This window comes from Malaya genurostris, chromosome 2 (genome assembly GCF_030247185.1).
Source record: "Malaya genurostris strain Urasoe2022 chromosome 2, Malgen_1.1, whole genome shotgun sequence".
Classification (NCBI taxonomy): Eukaryota; Metazoa; Arthropoda; class Insecta; order Diptera; family Culicidae; genus Malaya; species Malaya genurostris.
In genome coordinates this window covers 347860703-347880943 of record NC_080571.1, presented here as the reverse complement: position 1 = coordinate 347880943, position 20241 = coordinate 347860703, and the positions used below count along the sequence as shown (strand labels likewise).

The 20241-nt window shown below is 35.5% G+C and overlaps 1 long non-coding RNA gene across 3 annotated transcripts in view; it reads right to left on the bottom strand.

Annotated features, from left to right (window-relative positions):
- Positions 1-2087: 2087 nt before the first annotated feature.
- Positions 2088-20241, bottom strand: part of LOC131432043 (uncharacterized) — a 90179-nt gene continuing 72025 nt past the window's right edge. For 2 of the 3 annotated variants that reach the window (XR_009229775.1, XR_009229776.1), the window contains 2 exons: positions 6597-6685; positions 2088-6526 (listed from right to left, as the gene is read on the bottom strand). This is a non-coding gene — a long non-coding RNA (uncharacterized LOC131432043). The remainder of the gene's footprint in view (positions 6527-6596; positions 6686-20241) is intronic. The other variant, XR_009229777.1, reaches the window with a different exon arrangement.

Sequence of the window (20241 nt, the reverse complement as noted above, 5' to 3'; positions counted from 1 at the left end):
TTTGCCATTCTGCTGTGATGCACGTGGTGTTTAATACTTAGCAAGGATGCCAGTGGTCTTGGACGTCTTATATAGATAATTTACAAAGGAAAAGGATGCCAGGAAACATCCTACCGGAATGGTCACGCAGAAGTTAGTTCGTTCAAGTTAGCGGTGTTAACTTGAGTTGTTTTTGCAGAAATGACCATAAAAAATCGGAAGAAAGGAATTTTATATTTGCTATAATTATGAATACATGCGAATGATACATATATTCTTAAATAATCTGCTTACTGGAAAATAAGACCGTGATTAAAAATGTGAAGTGGCATCCCTGTTCGCATGATTAACTGTGGACTAAGGTTGTCTACCCACTAAAACTTGACTGTAGCCCTCTGGATATGAATAGCAAAGCTAATCAGCACAGTAAAAACAAATTCCTAATTTTTCTTTTTTTTTGTGATGTGTTAGAATATCGAAACTGCGTTTTGTTTAAGTAGGGAGAGAATGTGGTGGTGTACACACGGCTCAAGACGAGAAATGTCTTTCCCCTCACAGGTGACAGCTGCGAACAGCACTGGGCGCACTGCGCACGAACACGCAGCGTATCCTCTTCCCTTTCGGCGGTCATTACAGTCGCGATTGCTGAACCTTGAGGTGGTAAGTCGTACGTCCTTAAATCGAGTGATTCCCCCGTCCTCATTCAAGACGGCTACCATGTGGAGGGCCGGTTTCAACACTGTGAACCTGACATCCCTGCTTAACCGTCCTTATAGTGACACCACAGAAGAAAAAAAAAAGAATTCACGCCTTTTTTTTCTTGAGAACGGCCAATAAACCATCCATCAACATTCACTTTAGGCATGGTTCAGGGGATTGGATGTGAGTAGAGATTTCATTCGTGTGATGTCCAGACTCATGTCCAATCACTACACGTTAGATGCACATCTCCTTCGAATTGGACTTTCCGAGACTAATCATTGTGCTTGTGGCGAAGGCTACCGCGATATTGACCATGTTGTTTGGACATGCGTGGAGTATCGTGATGTCAGATCTCAACTAATAAATACCTTGCGTACCCAAGGTAGACTATCCAATGTCCCAGTTCGCGACATTCTTGCTTGTCGTGACGTTCCTTACATGAAACTTCTTTATTATTTCATTAAGTCCATTGGAGTTCCAATTTAAATTTTATTTTATGTTAGATTGTTTTCTCTTCCAAGAGTTCAACCAATAGCCAGCTATCTTATATTAAATAAAAGTGATGAACTGATACAAACAAACCTGAAATAGTTATAAGATCATGTACAAAATAAATGTATTTCATTTAATGTAATTTATAATAGCAACTCGCTTGATAAAAACAGTGTTTAGATTAACTAATGAATACCAACATACTAATAGGATATTCGAAATGTATTAGGTTTAAAGTACTATGTATTGTAGATGCCACGGCGAAGAAAAATTTATGTATATTGCCTATGAAATAAACGTATTTATGAAAAAAAAAACATTCACTTTAAAGAGTAATTTCGAATGACTCGGCACTCGCTGAGACTAAGTCATAATAGTAAACGACAGAGAAAAGTTTTCTCTTTCGTCTGGTGTTAAATTTAATACTCTATCTTCCATAGCTCGCTTGCAATTTCTTTCAAGAGTGGAAGTTGACAGGTTGGTTATTGGCCGTTCTCAAAAAAAAACGCGTGACTTTCTCTTTCGATTATTGCGAAATATTCCTGCTTTTTTCGGTAATTTCTTCAGTGCAGATTAAAAGATGATCGCTTTAGTTATTATTATCGATAAATAATTGAAGAGAAGGATTGCTAAGAGTGCCGTAATAATCGAAAGAGAAAGTAAACAAAGAGAATCTCTCATTGTTACATACGTCGTTTTGAACATTTTATACAGATTTGTCCTTTTTCAACATTTTATACAGAAATGGTATTTGACTAGCGGAACGTTGCCATGTCTACCGATTTACCGGTGTTTTCATATTTTTGACCTAACAGTTCGGCTGAAAAGTTCGTATCGTTTAATAGAAACACACATTTTTTTGCCAAAATTCGTTTTTATTATTCAACCTAATTGCCATCAGAGACGATACAGCGATTATAGCGAGCTTTAAACTTTTCGATACCATTTTTGTAGTACGATTTGTCCTTTGCCTCAAAATAGGCCTCAGTTTCAGCGATTACCTCTTATTGCTTCTAAATTTTTTACCAGCGAGCATTCTCTTGAGGTCTGAGAACAGGAAAAAGTCACTGGGGGCCAAATCTGGAGAATACGGTGAATGAGGGAGCAATTCGAAGCCCAATTCGTTCAATTTCAGCATGGTTTTTCGTTGTTGTTTTTGATCGATTGTGAGCTCACGCGGCACCCATTTTGCACAAAGCTTTCTCATATCCAAATATTCGTGAATAATATGTCCAACACGTTCCTTTGATATCTTTAGGGTGTCAGCTATCTCGATCAACTTCACTTTACGGTCATTGAAAATCATTTTGTGGATTTTTTCACGTTTTCATCGGTAACAGCCTTTTTTGGACGTCCACTGCGTTCATCGTCTTCGGTGCTCATATGACCAGTACGAAATTTTGCAAACCACTTACGAATTGTTGCTTCGCCCGGTGCAGAGTCTGGATAACACTCATCAAGCCATTTTTTGGTTTCGGCGGCACTTTTTTTCATCAAAGAGTAGTGTTTCATCAACACACGAAATTCCTTTTTTCCATTTTTTCCACAATAACAAAAGTAGCTTCACTCAAAATGCAATATCTCACAAACTAATAATCAGACAGCTGTCAAATTTATACACGTATCTTTTGAAGGTTGGTACTAACTGAAAATGGTATGGATTTAATTCTAGTGGCGCCCTCTCATAGAAACGATACGAACTTTTCAGCCGATCTGTTATAATCTCTATACAATAATATCGATACGCTCTCCGAAAATACCCGCGATTATTCACAATTGATACAAATAAATACTGATTTTCGGTTTTGGCTTGTTTAGGAATAACGAATTGTAGCTGTGGGGCCTTTTTGCTGTTTGAAATTAACTCCATTCACAATTTTCTGATACAAACGTTGTGTGCAGATTTTTGGAACAACGACCTGACCACTCTGGTGCGTTGCCGAGAGGTTTATTCGATGTCAATGCAATTCTTTTGAACTCGATTCAATCAATTCAAGGAGACAGTGGCGGATATGAGGCTACGATCCTCTAACCAAAAACAATAAAATACAACAACAACAACAAACAATTCAAGGGAAGTATTTTATTATGTATAGTTTTATCGGTTGTTGATAAAAATTTTATTTCCTGGGACGACGGAGCTATGTGCGATAAATCAAACATCTGAACTGGAAAATTATTGATAAAATGGATCTGTTATGGAACAAATATATTTAATTGGAAGAAGTTGAAACAAAATATGGAAAATTTGCTGAAGAAAATTGAATATTATTGAAATGAACCTGGAGGAAAAATAATTTAAATATGGAAAACGAGCTATTTTGAAGAAGGAGAAAACAAAAATAGGAAAATATTTACAAGGAAACAGTGAGTATTTTAACCTATAGACTAATCTAGACGTAAGCACTGAAACCAGATTTACCGTAGACACCAGTATTCACATTTTACTGCGGAGGGATTGTTGAAAAATTCTCCCTTTGGATATTTTTTGTTTATCTAAGTTGGGTATTTCCATAAATTTTCTTTTGTTGCTTCTTACGAAGTGTTCTTACATATCGGTGCAGAGTCTGGATAACACTTAGAGGAGCATCCCCCAAAGATACAAAATTGACAATTTTCCATGATTTTGAAACACGACACGCGTTATCCTTAGTTATTAATTCCTGGAGGATTACTGTTATCACAAATTCTCACACCTCTCTGCGGGAGATCAACGATATCAGACGTAGATCAAAGCTGATCGAATCATCCAATGATTGATCTTTCATGAATCAATAATCATTTTAGCTCAAAATCGCTACCGATTTTGTGTGACGAAAGATCAGTACCGGTTTTGATCGATGTAATTTGAAGATCACCGATCTTAAAAAGATCAAATCAGTAGTGATAATTATTGGTAAAAATCACAAGTGATCTTCTTTGGCAGTGATCTCGATTGGACGATTTTTTAATCTTGCTTTTCCAGCCCAGGTTATTAATAAATGTGTTCTTAACTGTTATCAACTATATGTTAATGTGCGCTTATGTCTAGTTCTGCGCGTAGAGCTTCTACGCATTGCAATCTTTGTTTTCATTTTTCGGGCCAAAGTAACTGTTGTTTTATTCATGAAAGAAGATGGACATTTTTCTGTTAACGTTAAACCAATCGAATGAAGCATAAAACTTTTGCGCATCCCTGAAGGATTACGAGATGATCATTCATTAACATGGATTTAACGAAAACGATTAAGTATAGACAAACGCATATACATTTGATTGAGGACATTTCATTATTAGCAATCTTTTTAATTTCAATATCTCTGTACAGGAGTACAAATGTTCATGAATTGTTTGATTTTTGTAACACCAAATCAGTCAACGTTTTGAAATTTCTTACCAACTTATTTTAATCTTAAACAAGGTAAACTTTATCACAACACCTCTGTTCTATAAACACTTGTTATGGAATCATAAATTTCTTCAAATCGAATGAACTCAATTTTCGCAAACGCTTTAACCATCGATGTTATTTTCATTGACATTTTGAAGCGACGCGAACAGATTTCAACTAAAAAAGTTGTTGATTTTGCATTGCGATTATTGTTTTGCTTTCAGCTGTCTCCGGCATTTGACAGCATTTAAATCAACAAATTTTTCAACTACTTTAATATATGCAAATTAAAAACCATAATGGTTGAATCAAAAAGAAATTAGTTGAATCAACTATCGCAAAAATCAAAAACTGCGATATCGCAGTTTTATGATCGGAGAGTTTTCCGTGCATGAGACTATGGATTTTGTGATAATCAGCTCAGCCATCTCCGAGATCACAGACACTTTTTACGTACTCGACGAACTGGCTCGAATGTTGGTTTCACTGTTGCTTTTTCAAACTTTCTGTATGAGAAAGACAAAAAGAAAGGAAAGTTATGTTATGGAGAATCTAGAAATGTATAAATATTTTCTGAATGGGGAAAAAATTTAACATTTTTCGAGGCTGGTTGTAAAAAAGCAATCATCCCCCGATACATCCAATCGAATATCAAATTTATCAGAAGTCGAAGTTTCACGACTTCGAAACTTTGAAATTTTATATAATTACATATTCCTGTAATATATCTATATTGAAGCAAAAAAAAAAGATAAATGCAGTAGTACGAAAAATGATTAGAAGAGAATGGCGATTATTTGGAATGAGATATGCAAATATAACATATTTCATACAATTATAACCGTTATATGACGGAACGGCTCCTTATTGCGAACTCGCGTTATTCCAATCCTTGAGAGTAGAAGATCCCGCTTCGATTCCCCGACACATCGTAAAATTAGTCCTCCCTGTTCCCAGTTCCAGTCGGAAGAGGCACATGGGAAGTTGTAAATATACACAGGTGCAGCATTAGTCACGGTTTTCGTCATCACATATCGAAAGAGCAGCGATAAAGAAGAAAGGTGACCCGGGACTGCGTTGGCTAGTCGGGTCGTTTTTGAACAGCGCAGTAGGCGATGATAAATTATAAAACAAACGAAAACAAGCTGTTTAGTGTCTTTCTCATTTCTTCTTAATAGGTTTAAAATATATGTAATGGGAATTCCTGTATTGTAAAAAGATACTCAATTAAAATTTCCCCTTTCCGTAAATCCCACCATGCATGTGGGGCTAGGGTGGTAGACCAACTCTTTTTTTACAACCTTAATTAACAACCTTTCTTCTTCTTTTGGCTGAGGATCTGGACAAGGTTGATAAATTTCTGCTCACCTTCTAAATTCAACTAATATTGTTAAATTTACGGGGCTAGGTCATAAATTAGATTTGAATGAGTGCACCGCTTTTCAGGGATTTCTTTCAACAAACGAATGCGACATTTTATTACGGTCCTCCAGTTAGCACCGGGCGTTTCAAATGCATCCTAAAATTAAAAATTATCATAGATTAAAGGTAATAATCATTGTTGAAAATCATGCAAGCAAATATTATTTTCACCACATTGTTACCAACCGTCCGGAATATTATTTAATCAAATTAAATTACCAAAATCACTTAAACCAACGGGAGCCTCGAGCCTCGGCAATGCAAACGTGTAATGTTCCACATACGGAAAGTGCTGTTTGGAGGTGCAAGTTACTCATGCCAGCACGGGCATCTTCATTAGTCGACCATTAACCATTAAAGCTTTCAACCGTAACGGGACGATTCTCTGCCATTGGTAAAAACTGCCTGGCTCCAGATCAGGGAAGTTGTTTCTTTTTTTTTTTTGTTGTTGGTGAAATTTTCATAATAACAATTAAGCATTTAACAACATGTAAAAAGTAAATGAGCGACGTCGATAGCCCACACAAATTTCCACCCGAAATCGTGCTGTTGGCATTTCAGCTGAAACACGAAACAAAGGTCTCATTTATTCACTGCAAATATTAAGATAAAGTTTGGAAGAAATAAAAACCTGCCAGCAGGTTCGTTGACTGCCGCCTTATAATGGGTTTCCGCAGTTTCTCGGTGCGCTCCCGGTAATACGATGCAATGGTTAGTGACCTGCAATAAAAACAAGGTTATGTTATAAATAAGGTATCAACAGTTCGGCACAGACTACTACGACGGTTGCGCAAAGGTTTCAAAATAGTGAGAATTTTATGGCAAACATTATTCGAATAGATTACCTTCGCGCGAAATTGATCAAAGCAACCAGCGCCGTTGAATTCATTTTCGCTTGAACAGAGAAAGTTCGATTCCAAATAGCACTGTTATTGGATGCGACGCACCAGCGAACACAAACATGTGTCAATAATGCAGTTTGCTTTAGGATTTAACACTGAAGAAACTTTTTTTCAGAATTTGCATATAATTTACCTCAACTTTTTCACTTGCTATGTTTACTAAACTTACCATAAAGCGCTTAAATATTTTTTTTTATTTTTCTTCAATTATTTGGTTTCAATTAAAGTACACTTTTATGAGTTTTAGTCCTTATATTACTTTTTAAAACCCAGAAAAGTAAAACAAAAACAGGACCGAACGCCTTTGGATCTGTTTCGGTATGTCGTCCACCAAATATTTTGAGACTATATATCTAGCTCTTCCCATGAGTGCTCCAATGCTTCAGAATAGTTATTTACATCAGAACAATTAGTTTTGTCAGCCGTTCCATCGATAATCGCTCACAAACTTTCAACGGGGATCGGAATAAAAGTCATCTTGGCAGTATACTTTGGATCGTTTTCCTATTGGAATACGATATTCTCTGCATGAGTCGATTTGTACTTGTAAAAACAAATAATGGGAAGAAATTATCATGATACAAAAAATATCTTTGAAAGAAAACAATAGATTACGACTTTCGGTACATGGATTTACATAAACAACTCGAAAAACTATAGAATATAATTTACAATCGTTGAATTGTTTGGCGATCTACGACGGTTTGTTTCCTCGATAAATTTTCTATGGAATTGATCCACACTTTTCTTATTTCAACAGACGATGTTCTATTGTATTATGATAAAATTAAATCTGAGCGGAAATATATATTGGAGAAGCCAAGTGAAAGAAAAACTAACAGACTAACTTCTTTCACTTGGCTTCTCCAATATATATTTCCGCTCAGTCATTGCAAAAACTGAACATAGTCATGGCGGCTTTACGTCAAACTAAAAATTAATAAATCGATAAAATTAAAGTCAGATTAAATACCAAGTTCTTTTCTACCGGAAAGTCTTCTCAGTTGTGTATTTGACATCCACAGTAGTTCAGTTGGCAAAACGATTTCCCAGAACGATTCGACTTGTAACTGCCTTCAGTTTGAAAATCAAACAGTTTATCTGCGACCCACAAGGTTTCAAGGAGAAAATGAATATAAAAATAAATTTTTAGGGATAAAGATGTGAATGATTGTGTCTATTAGTTTTTAAAGAATTTGGTTCTATGATTGTTAGGAAAACTCGCAAGTCCTCTCACTCAATAATAATAAGGCGCTATCTAGATCTGTATTCTGGTCCTCAATACTGAATCTGGTTATCGAACAAGGTTTCTGGGTCAGAATACTGAATCTGAACCTGGATTCTGGAGTAAGATTATTTATCATTTATTAGTATATGGTTGAACTCGAAGCAGAATTCAGTACTTTGATTCGGAACATGGTTCTGGATTCTAGACCTGGACAGAGATTGTGCACCTGAACTCCTGCCAGATACCCTAACCTAGATTTTGAACCTGAATCTGAATTCGAAACATGGGCTTAGATTTGGATCTTGGAACTTTTGACTGAGTTTCTGAAACTAAACTTTTAACCTAGACTGTGGCATGAGTTCTGTGCCTGGATTCTAGACCTGAGTTGTCTAGAATTCCTCAATTCTTAACTAGAACCTGAATTATTTTTTTTATTTAAAAGATGTTTTTTATTCAGGCCTATTTACGTACAAGCTTTACGTGGCCGAATTAGCCGATTTTTTAAATAAACAATTTTTCGAAGTGGATCTCGTTGTCACTCTTTTTCTAGGAGGAGAAGAGCTTCCATTTCCCTCCTGCGAGGGTTGAGGGGCACTTTGTTCGTGGCTCGTCTCGTCCTCCATTGCCGCATCGGTGGTTTTGTTGTTGATTTCCGTCTTCTTTTCGTTTTCCTTGTTGTTCGCAGTCTTGAGCTCGTTGCTAGTTGCTGTAGGAGCGCCTTGTTGTACATTGGTTGCAGTTGTTGGTTGGTTTGATGGTGAAACAGGAGTACTACGCTCATTAGTTTTCGTTGTTGAACGGTTGACCTTGTCTTTTGTTGAAGATGTTCTTTTCGCAGTTTCAGTGCAAGGTTTACCGTAGTGTGCAGGTTGTTCACAAAACTGACATGTAACCAGTTGATTTTCATATATAATCAGCGTTTTACACGGATGTTTCCCGTCTTGATTACAAATGATGTAAGATGGAATTGCTTTACGTAGTTGCATACGTACCACTCGCACGCCATTCCGGATACCCGGAAAAAAATTCCGCCATACTTCCCTTTCGATGGAAAGAACTTCACCGTACTGCGACATACTTTCCCGAACATACTTATCGGTGGACTGCGGGGGAAGGTCATGCACGCGTTCTTGTATGGCATTGTCCACCATGTGCACAGGAATTTTGTATTTAATGTTGTCACACTCAACGCTGTGCACCTCGTTGTTAACCGAAGCGAATGCAATTGCATCGCTTTCACGTTTAAACATAATGTACACACAGTTAGACGCCTTGTTGAATTGAATCTCAGTTACATTATTAGCGTCTAGATGCATTCGTTCTTTAAGTAAGATTTCAATTTCATTTGCTGCTGGTCTAAATTTGCAACGCTTGAAATCTATACAAATTGAATTTGGCCTTGTTGGCCAAGTTTCAGGCTTTGTTAAATCGTATTTGACCATTCCGTACACTCTATTGTTCACTGCACTGTATTGTCTTTGTTTCTTTTGCTTCGACCGCAAACGATTTTCGACTGTGTTGGCTGAGATGCGAGCTCGAACTGATGGACCTGAACCAGGATTTTGAATCCCAGCGCCCGACAAGTTTTCTGGTTGTGAATTGGACATGGATTTTGAGCCAGAATTTTGACAGAAAAATCTGAACCTGAAGCAGAAATCTGCACTTGGATTCTGAGCATGGATTCGGATTCTGAACCTAGCCTAGTTTCTTCACTTGAACTACTGACGTAGAGACTAAATTCTGGACCTGTATTCAGGATTCGAAACCAGTTTTTTTACTCTGATAATTTGACCGAGATGGACATGCACCAGAATCATGTACCTGGACTTTAACCTGGATTTTGGATTCCGAGCCTGAACCTGGATTCAGGAACAGAACTGGGATTCCAGATCCAAATTTAGTAGTCTGATTAAGAACTTGGATCTGAGTTCTGTACCTGCATTCTGGATATAGATTCTGACCTTGGATATGTATTCTGACCCTGAACCAGTATTCTCTGCTTGGATTCAGAACCTGGACATGAATGAAGTAATTTGACTTAACCTCTGAATATGAATTTGAGATCTAAGTGCAGAATCTGAATTTTGAACCTAAATTCGGGACTGCGATTCGGGACCAGAATTCTTAGTCTGGACCTGGACTCTGGAACCAGATGCTCAACTCTTGACCTATGGGAATGAACTCTAAACTTGAACCCAGATTCTGGACCAAAATTCTTAACAGATTTTTCGCCTGAACTTGGATTTTGGAAAACAATTCTCTACTTGGACTTTGGTTCTGGGCCTTCTGAATCCAGAGGGAATGACAGAGTTTTGCAACCTGAAACTAGATCCTGTACCTTGACTCCTCACCTGAATTCTAGACTTAGTTTCAAAACATGGACCTGGATTCCTGAGAGGAAATAGGGATCCGAATCCAGTGCCTGAAATTTGTACCTGTGTTCTGGACTTGAACTCCTGACAGGGATTCATAGATTTCCTTGACCTGAATTTTGAACATGGACCTGGACTTCAGTTTTGGACATGAATTCTTATTCCAGACCTAGATTCCTGGAGAAATTTTTGATCAGAATCTCAATTTTGATAATTCTGGATTTGAATTTTGGAGATTTTGGACTCGAATTCTGAAAATTCAACAGAGATCCGAGGCATACATCTTGTTAACGATATTCGTCGTCAAGAGTACTTGTGAACCATCTGCCCTATCCCTCGCAAGAAAGTTACCACAGGGAATAAAAATTACGTGACTCATGCTCATGTTTGACAGACGGTAGGAGTGAAAGAGAAAAATAGAAATCAATCATCGTAAGCAGTTTGATAGCGCGCAGTGAAATTTATTTATTTCCCCATTGTTCAATTATTAAATTTAAATTGATTCATCCACGTAGTGAGTGGAAAAACTAGTTCAATTGAGGTACGTTGTGAATTGCGAAGATTTACTTAGATTACTTACCTGAATAATTGAATTACACTTTCCTGAAAAGTTGTTGAAAAATACTTACCTGAAACTTAACCTAAAACTTACCTATTGTAGATTGTGAGCAATCATCCTTCCGTGACAATACCTGAAAAGAAAGAAGAAGAAAACACTGAATATGTATGAAATAAGTATACTTACCATAGAATAATAATTAATTAATTGAATAAATTACAGCCTTTTGGCTGCTTAGTTTGGCAACTGTAAAGACGGTGTTTACTTTCTGGAACACATCTGAATCATGAATGTGAACCTGGATTCTGATTCTGAATTCTGAACATGTACCTGAATTTCCTTTCTGTAATTTGTATGGATAGATTTTTGAAAGAAGACGTGATTTGAATTTCTAATAAAACATTTAAACTATTTACACTCATTCGTATTTGACTAATTTTTGACCGGAATACCACTTAAGCATTTATCTTATCACTTTCATTCTCTTGCTCACAAATCTCACAAGAATTCAATGATTTACTAATCACATCATTCTTACAACAAATATATTGGCTTAATTCTGGATTGTGTTTCGCAATGATAGTTTTCCACATTTTTTCAGGGCTCAGAAAGTTTTTTTTAACTAGCGGAACCCACTATTTGCGACTCATTGTTCACCTGTTGTAAATTTTGAGTTTTATATCCACTAAAAATAAGCTAGAGCCCACCACTTTTGGAATCATTGGTTTTGGTCGTGAGGCTTTCAAACGACTAAGCTATACTCAATGGTTGAACGAACAAGTAAACAGTAAAGTCTATCAATGGGTCGAATCCGTACAGTTTCGAACTGTGTTAATCAGTATAAATTAGGTGTAGTTTTAATGTACCAATTAATTAACTCACAATTAATGAAACTACTGAAATTCTAACGTTAACTCTGCACAAACAACTAATAATGATTCTACTGCACTGTTCATAAAGTAATGACCATTTGGCAGACAATGTGCATCCTAACATCGCAGTAACAGTTCAGAATTCTCGTTGGAAGCTTTTTGAACATCCAACTTACGGTTCAGGCCTCGCAACCAGTGATAACTTTCTTTTTTTACATCATAAAAAAATGTCTCGGAGGACTACGCCTCGAAAATGACAAGAAACTTAAAAACATCGATGCTTTTTGAATATGGTACGAAATTAATTCCCCGAAAAATCGTTCAATTTCAAGCCGCGAGAGTGAGGAATCGTTCGGATTTTTAAACACTGTCTTGTCAATCCATTTCGAAATATGAACTATTCCACATAAATTGTTCAATAGTAGAAGAGAGAATACAGTGTGACATATATTTCGTCTGAACGCAAAAGTGCAATTTAGTTTGGAAAACAAGTTCAAGTAATTTTAAATGCAAAAATCGTTCAAAAACCATTGAGTGCAAAAACCGGACGCGGAGTTTTTAATGCAAAAAATGTTTAAAAACTATTTTGAATGCTATCGCTGTTATTTTTAAACAATTTTTACAATTTTGATTTTGAAAGAAGAACGGGTTTTTTAAATAATTGCATTTTGTGTACTTGTGCATTCATCCGTTGATATGATTGGTAGCTGGAAATGAATTTGTCCGTTGACGATTTCTTCGGTATTGTAGAATTGAACAAACATAGTCGAAGTTGTAATGTGAGGTCGTCTAAATAATTTCTAATAACTTCAACTAACGGATGCTTATCGCTTTACCGAGTAAAACGAATATTGTTAGAAACTGAACAAGTGCCAAATACAAATTATAATACGGAATACTTCGACAAATTTTCGGGGACACGTTTTTACAATATGTGGTTCACTGTCGAGGTACACTATCAGAGTGACAGTGTATTAGAACGAATTTCCCAAAAAACTAGCAACGGTGAAGAATCAAAATCAGTTCACCATAGCTACTGTTTATTATAATGAAAAAGTAAGATAAGTTTAAATGCGTATTGCAGCTTGGATTGATGCATTAGGTTAGTAAATTTTATTAAATTTGAATTTTTCTTGCACAATTCCAAATACATTGAAGTATTTTTTTATGTGAATTTACGTACCGCATAAAAAAACCGCATAACTCTGAAACTTCGCAAAAAAAAGTCGCGTAAAAAACCGCATAAAAAAGACCTCAGTGTACAACTAATGAACCATGATTTATTTGCTGTCGGGAAGCTAGCAGATGACTTCAACGTCATCCAACTAGTTCAGCCACTCGACAAGAATCCGTCACAAATCACAAAATGCAGAACGGCGTTGAATTATAGAAACATTTACGTGTTGATGAACTCGAAAATCATGAGCGACCGGAATACTTAAGACACCTTGCGGTTGTCCTTCCATGTGATTTAGTCCGCAAATTTATGATACGAATCAATTTTGCAACCACTTCGGTGACTTAAATTCTAATAACGACTCGCTCGCAGACCCGGTAACTACTATCTTTGTTATTAAAGTCTGACACACCATGAATAGCTACAAACTTAGACTAATTTTGCTTAATAAAATAAAAAGTATAGGAATTTTATTTATCCCTTTCATTCGCAGGGTCAGTTATCACATAACCTACATCCAACAATCATTTGTTATCTCTAATCAAATAATTACACTTTTTTCGAACCAATCTTGCAACTGAACTAATTTTACCAAATTCTTATTGATATTTTATATCGGTTCCCGCTTGGTATGTTTAGCAATAGCCCTAGTGGATTGTACCATCGATTTCGTTTAATAGTGCACAGACTGAAGAATTCCATTCCCAGAAGAGTTTTGCCGGACTATTAAATGAACATAATGTAGAAATGTGGATCTGAACAATTTCGTGGGAAATTAAGTATTATTTTCAACATACGCATATTGTTAGATTATTATATAACACATGACAATGTAGTATGTTTGCAATCACCTTTTCTTTGCATTTTTGAGCTGTAGATCTTACATTACATTTTAAATTACATTTTATCAAGACTATCTATTCTTAATTTCAATATTGAAAAACATGTCACAGAACTACCGCGGAATGTTTTGAATATATTTTTTTTTTTCGATGCAATTGGGTGACTTATTGAAACATTAGATTCAATTGCTCTTTTCTTTCACTTGAAGACGAACACTCCTCTTAAAAGTTCGTAGTAATAATCAAAATTGAGTTACTTCTTTTTGGGTTTACAGTCTTTCCAAGGTTTCCATTTCTAGGCTTAACTTCGCATAACATTTTTCTAGTCATGCCGATAAAACTAGTCCATTCCTAAAAGCTTCGTGCAGCAGCAGTCGGTCCAAAATTTGCACTTGATATTGAGAGCGACAGTTTCTATTTGAAGTAATAAAAAAGCAGCTATAAGGGGTATAAATTTCTGCAAAAGCTTCATTTTTACCTTCTCGTATTTGTTTATCGAGCAACAGTGTTTTAATGTGGTAGATGATTTCATGATTTTTTTCAAACCCAACACAGCCTACTTTGATGTCATAGCGTTGCTAAAAAAATTCTTTTTCGTCATTTCTGTGCTGTCACTACAAAACAAAGTAATGGACTTGGCCAACTAGTTGATTCGGTGAACCAAAAAAAAACATTCGTTAGTATGGGACGTCCCGATCAACAAGGGAGAAAATAAAATTGTATCTGAGGTTGTTTCGTTTTTTCTATTTAAATTAGTCATAAACTTGGCCTCGTTAATAGTTAAAATAACAAAAATCATAACTCAATTTAACCTAGGTGATAACAAAATTGGTACAAACCTTGAGATATAAATATCAATATTATATCTAAATTTGTTAGAAATTCAGTACGACTTTTCAGCTGTTATTACCCTTTTTTTGGGGGGGAAAGACTTTACCGTGCAAATCTAAAACTAGATTTCGCGAAGTAAGATAAAATTGCATACCTTCAGACGATTTGATTTGCCATACAAAAAAAACATGCAGGGTTAAGCGACTGGTTTCGAACCGGGAAGTTTCGAGTTGCCAACATACGCTACGATTGCATCGGGGCATGAGAACCGACTGAGGTTGAAAGGATATTTTGGCATCATATAGTAACTAGTGTAAGTCCATATTGCTACAAAAATAATCTATTGCTCTCCACCTCTTTCGTCGTTTCCTTTCAACCGGCATAGGAATGACAAAAGGGCTATTTTAGAACTATGAGCAAGCTTTTTTATGGCACTGAAGAATAGTTGTAAATGAACGGAAATGACTAAATTCAGTGAAACATAACTACCTTACAGAATCTGAGGATATTAACTAATGAATGATAGTTTTTTCATTTTTTTTTTCTTCATACCAAAAGGGCCGACTTCCAAATAACAGTGAACTGAGTCGAATGCTATATAACTTCTTCCAATATTTATTAGTCGAGTATTAAAGCTTTGCCTTACCTTGCTTTGTTCGTAAGAGAAAAAGCGCAAAATCATCTTTAAAAAAAATTATTTTCGATTTAAAATTAATATTTGAATAAAAACTTTACACGATTTAAGTAGGAACGTTCTCAAATTTAAAATTTAGGCCATCATTTAAAAATCAAATATCAAAAGGTTGTTTTCAAAAGCTTCTTTAGGTATGTGAAATTGGAGAATATGTTTGTTACTGCTCTTTATTGAAGTATAGCATTTTTCGGGTTGAAAGATAAAAACATGATCGACAAAAGTGTTTGAGTTCTTTTCTTCTCAATTCTCTAGTATAGCTTTACCTGAAATATAACGGCCCTTAACATAATATCTGGACTTGCTATAATCTTAATAAAATCTGAATGTTTGCTTCTGATTTGGAATCAGATTTATAACATAATGATATATAAATATTAAGATCACATACAATTTTGATAGAACCCTGTTATGCTCTGCTAATCGGGACCTAGGGGTATTATTATTTGTATTTGACAGTACCTTAAGGTACGCCAAACACGGGTGTAAAGCGTCAAAAAAAATTTTATTCCGGAAACAATACTCAGTATCCCAAGTAATGAACCAGAATGTGTAAAGTAGAGTATCTTAAACCAGAGTGACGACATCTCATCCGTAATGTTGGCAACAATTCAAAATATTTAATACGAAATGATGGCAGTTTCGTTAGCTCGTTTGGAACAAAGCTGTCATTCCAAACGAACAGCTGTCGTTAGTCTGGTTTTAGGTACTCTAGTGAAAACTAATTCTATATGGAAATATGTCTAAAAAAACAGCATCAAATAAGTCAAAATCGAAGCCAATGATCAATGATCTGCATGATGAGGGAATGATACCTGATATACCTGATTTAAAAAAAATTATACTGAGAAAAAAACAAAACTAATTAACAGATCAGTCAAACGATTAAACAAACTTCATTTTAATCAAGAAAGTACCCATACTTTTATGAAAATACATCCTGAGTAAAAGCCTAAGCTAAGTAGGTTCTAATTATTTTTAGTTTCCGCCAAAAAAAATAACCGAACATCGAAATCATTTCATAGATAAATTTTATCCTTATCCCGGTATTCAAAACCAGTACTTTAAAGTAAACATAACTAAATCAACAGTCAACAGAAATAAACTCCACAAACTCAATATCAAAGATTAAACATTCTCGGTTTTTTTTATTGTAGCACCCTGTAACGATAATGTTGCAAGTTTTTTTAGCGTTGAAAGTTAAGGAGCAAGACTCTTTGAAAGCGTATGAGAAATGCCAACAATGTATGCGAATGATTGAAAAATAAACCAATCGGATCATTCTGCTTGAAATTGCAATTCAAGAAAAGCGAAAATCTTAGTCTAAAACTCTTCCGCTTTCCTTAAAACTGCTCGAGAAAAAATATTTCAGTTTCTGCTTACATCCACTAACACATTTGAATAGCAATAAACACATTCCTATATGGATTTCCTCTTGCAGAAATTATTGCGATATGAAAATTTACGTACCTTCTATAAGTAAACCCGCAAAATAGGAACCTTTAATTTAACACGTGAAAGTGATTGTGTAACCTTTCTATATGAGAAAGGCAAAAAGGTAAAATGATGTATAACTTTGCCAGGAAAGTACAAACCCATGCACTACCTTCAGTAAAAATATGAAATTTTTTTATTTTCTACAATTATTTCAAACAAAGTATGCATAACAAAATAACTCGAAACAATTTATGAATAAAAAACTGATTATTAGAGGGTTGCCATAAAAACGCTTTGTATATCCCAAACGGTACGGCCTAGACTTTTGGTATATTTGACAAAGTAAATTATTTTCAATAGTTCTAAAATCAAATTCTAAAACCACTGTGCAGCGGTACGAAAAATGTTGAACGTGAACATTTGTGAAAAGGGATTATTGGGAATGAAACTAAAAGAGGAGAAATCTATTTCAGATGATTATTATATATAATATGATCATATCGGCCGTCGCTTTTTGAATATTGTACGAAAATGATTCCCCGAAAAATCGCTCAATTTCAAGGCATGAGAGTAAGGAACCGTTTTTAAATACTGTCTTGTCAATTCATTTCAAAATATGAACAATTCCACACAAATAGTTCAATAGTAGAAGAGAGAGTGTTTCGAATATGGTATGGCATATATTTCGTCTGATTTTTATACAAAAATCGAATAAGTAATTAGTTGGAAAAACTGGAATTAGTTTGGAAAACCTGTTCAAGCATTTTTGAATGCAAAAATCGGATAAAAACATTGAGTGCAAAAGCCGGACGCGGATTTTCGAATGCAAAAATTGTTTAAAAACTTTAAAAACAACGATTTTGAACAGCAGTTCCAAAACTTTTATAAAAATACACCCTGAGTCAAAGCTTAAACTAAGTATGTTCTGATTATTTTATGATTACTGGATTATTCCCGGGTCCCGGGTTGGTGGTTCAATGCATAGGGCGCTGGTCTTACAAACCTGTTGTCGTATGTTCGAGGGTAACTCGTAGTGTCAGTAGACTCGTAGCACTAGCCATGCAACGGTTCTATACACTCTGAATCGGCTGCGAAGTCTGATGAAACAGAAGGTCAAATTCCACTAGTTTTTTTTATTTTCTTGGATAACTATTTAATGGAATATGAGTTAAAATGAAATTATTACGATTTAAATTGGGTGTTCAGCCACAAGTGGTGACTTTTCAGCCCTATTATATACATGATTTGGTTATTACCATGAGGACATCATTTGCTTCCGCAATTCTGAGATATTTGTGTAGGGAAAATTGTAAACCTACTTGTATTGTGTAATGGGGAAAAGGAACTTATATACTAACTTACTAACTAATACAGAGAGCGAATCGATTCAATTGAAGATTGCATCGATTTTTGTCGGAATTTGCTTATAATATTATGTGACATTACATCTAATGGTTCTATATTTGTGAGTCTGTGTAACTCATTTGTACTAAACCAGGGAGGACGCTTCAAAATCATTTTCAGAATTTTATTCTGAATCCTTTGAAGCGTTTTCTTCTTGGTGGAACAACAACTTGACCAAATTGGTACTGCAGAAAGCATGGCTGGTCTGAAAATTTGTTTATCAATTAACAATTTGTTTTTTAGACAGAGTTTAGTATTTCTGTTTATAAGAGGATATAAGCATTTAATATATTTATTACACTTTGCCTGGATTCCTTCAATGTGATCCTTGAAAGTCAGTTTTTTGTCATACGTTAAACCTTAGCTTAACGTATTTAGCTTGATCAGAACATGTCAATTCCAAGCCATTCAATTTGAGAATGTGATTATTGTTTGGTTTAAGAAAAGAAGCTCTTGGCTTATGAGGAAAGATAATTAATTAAAATTATTTAAACTCGTCTGCAGATCACTCTTTGATTTCTACCTGTGGCTAACAGACTTTTGTCGTCACAGAATAGCGATTTCTGACAACCAACGGGTAGATTTGGAAGATCAGAAGTGAAAATATTATACAAGATTGGTGCTACGCTCGAACCCTGCGGAACACCGGCTCGTAGGGTAGCAATTCAGATTTACAATTCTGATAGCTAACCTGAAGAGTACGATCAGTTAAATAATAGGAAACTGGAAATCAGACATTTTTGCAATTAATCCTTTGTGCCAAACACTGTCGAATGCTTTTTCTATGTCTAGAAGAGCAACTCCAGTGGATAACCCAGAAGATTTATTTGCTTTCATCATGTTCGTAACTCTTACAAGTTGATGAGTAGTTGAATGTTCATGACGACATCCAAACTGCTCTAGTAAAAAAATTGAATTTTCATTTATATGAGACATCATTCTCAACAAGATAATTTTTTCAAAAAGATTACTGATAGAAGAGATTAAGCTAATTGGTCGATAACTAGGTCAAATTCCGCTACAGGAATGTAATACCAAGGCTATAGATAATTCTGAGATTTTCCCAGATCAGGGTAATTCTGGTTTGTGTCTCACTGCGTTTGGCTTTTGGAAACCCTTGGGAAAAAGTGGTTATTTCTGATATTCACCGTCAGTTTTTGCAAGTTGATATATGGATTATGAGAACCTTCACTTTTGCTGCGTTGATAGGGAAAAGATTACGGTAGTTTGAAGAATTTTTGGTGCATATTACTCAAATTGGAAAACTGTTATTTTTCAATACATGAGGGCAGAAAAAAAAATCATGACCTCGTTAGCTCGTTTTGTCACAGTCCAACCGATAAATGCAAGACATTAACGTGTATAAATAATAAATGAGTATAAAAAACAACTGGATATCAATAAATGTATTGGTTACAGTTACATATTTAGTAGATCCCTCGAACAGTAATAAACCACTTGAACTCGTACGACAGGCGTATTGACTGATATATTCAATAATAATGATAATTACACTTTGCGACTAATGCCACAAACACGTTATCAAGCGACTGCATATTTATTTACTGCAACGTGGCTCAGCACTGTTGTACTCAAGATACTTAAGGTGATAGTTTTCCCATTGAAATCAATATTATTACGCAGTAATTATTATGATTATGCATTTATCTGCTGTGGCAATCAGGTCCACGTCGAGTGTGTTATAACCGGTCATGTCTGCACAAACGTCGAACAGGTGCAAATGCTGCAGCCTACGAAGCACGTACCGACTGTCGCCATGGTTTCCGCGCTTTATCATATCAAAGCCGTGCAGGATGCACTGATGGATGCTGGACAGAATGATCAGAATACAATTTTTTAATTACTCGTTGCGACAAAGTTATACTGACTACTTCGAACACATTTTTTTTTTGCTTTTTCACATGATAGAAACCGTTCGTATCCATGCATCAGATCCTTAA